At 48.2% G+C, this 2,917-nt stretch overlaps 1 pseudogene; it reads left to right on the top strand.

The window, feature by feature from the left end:
• The first annotated feature begins 2,494 nt into the window (after window positions 1-2,494).
• LOC126185687 (5S ribosomal RNA) lies at window positions 2,495-2,612 on the top strand (annotated as a pseudogene).
• The last annotated feature ends 305 nt before the right edge of the window (window positions 2,613-2,917 follow it).

Here is a 2,917-nt window from a genome sequence, read left to right as displayed (position 1 = left end):
TATGCTTCACCCAGAAGCACTCCAATGGACTCGAACTTTTGATGAAATCTTGCAGCAGTGTGAACTACAGTATAGTCAGGAGCTGGTTTCGGTTTACTTTTAAAAAAGTATTTTAGAAACTACACAAAGAATAACACTAATGAAGTTTGACAAAGTAATGACCGTCACCACTCTACGAAAATGAATCGTGGGTAATTTACTGGCTACAATGAAGTGAGGTCAAGGCTGCTGCAACGAAATTTCTTTGGCTTAGAAAATCCATACCACAAGACACAGATTATTAACCAGCGACACTGGGAAGGAATTTAACCTATTTAACCCAAGAATCAAAATTGAAGACAGCAGAAGGACACATCTTGATAGAATGAAGAGTAGCAGGCTGCCTTTCAAAGATAGAAACTGTAATCCGGCAGGCCGAAGAAATTCGGGAAGGGCAAGCAACAGATGGGCACCGTAAAAGGCAAAGAATTAACAAAATGGGACGGAAATCGGTAGATGTGATGTACATTTGCAGACAAACACAGTATTACAATTTCAGAACATTTGGATGATTTATTCCAGAGAAAAGACTTCGCAAACTGAGCAAGTCAATAACGCGTTTGTCACCTCTGACCATTATGGTTCAAATGACTAAGCACTATGGGACTTAACATCTGAGGCCATCTGTCCCCTAGACTTAGAACTACTTAAACCTAACTAACCTAAGGACATCACTCACATCAATGCCCAAGGCAGGATTCGAACCTGCGACTAGAGCCGCTCGGCCACAGCTGCCGGCTGACCATTATGCAAGCAGTTATTCGGCTTGGCATTGATTAATAGAGTTGTTGAATGTCCTCCTGAGGAATATCGTACCAGATTCTGTCCAACTGTCGCGTTATATCGTCAAAATACTGACCTAGTTGGAGGGCCCTGCCCATAATGCTCCAAACGTTCTCAATTGGGGAGAGATCTGGTGACGTTGTTGGCCTAGGTAGGGTTTGGCAAGCAGTGTGCATTACAATTAAAGAGCCAGTTTGTCCGCAGCTCGTGGTCTAGTGGCCAGTGTTGCTGCCTCTGGATCACGGGGTCCTGGGTTCGAATCACAGCTTGTTTGCGGATTTTCTCTGCCAGGGACTGGGTGTTTGTGTTGTCATCATCATCATCATCCCCATCATCATCCCCATCCCCACCACCATCATCACCATCATCATCCCTACCATCATCATCATACCCATCATCATCCCTACCATCATCATCATACCCATCATCATCCCCACCACCATCATCATCATCATCATCCCCACCATCATCATCATCATTCCCACCATCATCATAATCATCATCCCCACCATCATCATCATCCCCACCATCATCATCATCCCCACCATCATGATCATCCCCATCATCATCATCATCATCATCCCCATCATCATCATCCTCATCATCATCATTCGTGACAGTGGCTAGACTGGATTGTGAACGAAATGGACTGCATAAAAATTGGGACTTTGTATGGGCGCTGATGACCGCGCAGTCGTATGCCCCACAAACCAAACATCATCAGAGAGCCACTTTTTTGAAAACTTGTAATTGTCCCGCAATACGACGCACACGTTTAAAATTTGGCTCAAAGGTGAAAAAGTGTGGCGCCCTGCGACGTCGCTTCCGGGCTCGGCGACGCTTCCAACAGCAAGGTGTCAACACACACGGAAAAAGCTCTAAAGTGGGTTAATGATGTCACACTGGCACCAAATTTCATTACAATTCTCCCCAATGCCACCGTGGACGTGTCGTACGTTGGGAAAGTCGTCACATCTCCTGTTATCCACATTTCACCACTTCTTTTGACGCCTTTGCGATAGAGGTCAGAAGCGCATTTCCCAGCGTTGAAATAACGCGGTTTCCTTGTAGGTGGCCGAGAAAAACTTTTCAGGCACACCTCCGGTCAGAATCGACGCGAAGAAGCCTCAGCAGGTGGCATAAATGCCGTCAATGAAACTATCCGTTTCTTGGGAACGTCGATTCCCTCACATTTCGTGGTCTAAGACGACAGTCCGCAGCGCTATAAGCAACAAGACGGCGTTCTTGACAACCCCTGATAGTGCTGACAGCCCTCGGACGATTCAATCCCTCTCTAACGACGTCGTGGTTCTGCAACCTCACTGGAAGTGGTCGTCATCTTTTGGTGTGTAGCGCGACCACGATTTTAGCTCTGGTGTACAGGGTGGAACCACTATGGACGGTTCAGAATAGAACGTCATCCGAAGCAGCAAACGGATATATGCTCTTTCAGCCCACCTGTTTCGCGCCCACTTGTGGCGTGATCACGGTGGGGAAGGGGGGGGGGGTTGCTACACTGACTGACACATGTATTAACAAAACGGCAAGGGTCCCTCTAAGACCCTTCAGTTCAGCAACAGCCTGTCACCCGCGAATCCTTGTTGGGGACTTTAAAAATGACCCTGTCCAGAGACAGCCGTTCATTGATTTCTCGGCGCCGGTGTGATAGCCAGCCAACGACCTTGCCGCAGTGGTAACACCGGTTCCCGTCAGATCACCGAAGTTAAGCGCTATCGGGCTGGGCTAGCACTTGGATGGGTGACCATCCGGTCTGCCGAGCGCTGTTGGCAATTGGGGTGCACTCAGCCTTTGTGCGGCAAACCGAGGAGCTACTTGATTTAGAAGTAGCGGCTCCGGTCTCGGAAACTGACATACGACCTGAAGAGCGGTGTGCTGACCACATGACCCTCCATATGCGCATCCAGTGACGCCTATGGGCTGAAGATGACACGGCGGCCGGTCGGTACCGTTGGTCCTTCATGGCCTGTTCAGGAGTAGTTTACTTTTAGTTTTAGGTATGATAGGCAACATTTTCGACACCCCTTAGACTTCGTATGCGGCCAGAAAGCGCTAGTTCAGTGGCGTAGTGATACTC

Source organism: Schistocerca cancellata, chromosome 4 (genome assembly GCF_023864275.1).
Source record: "Schistocerca cancellata isolate TAMUIC-IGC-003103 chromosome 4, iqSchCanc2.1, whole genome shotgun sequence".
Classification (NCBI taxonomy): domain Eukaryota; kingdom Metazoa; phylum Arthropoda; class Insecta; order Orthoptera; family Acrididae; genus Schistocerca; species Schistocerca cancellata.
Note: the sequence above shows the minus strand (reverse complement) of the source record. Positions and strands in the feature narration are given on the sequence as shown.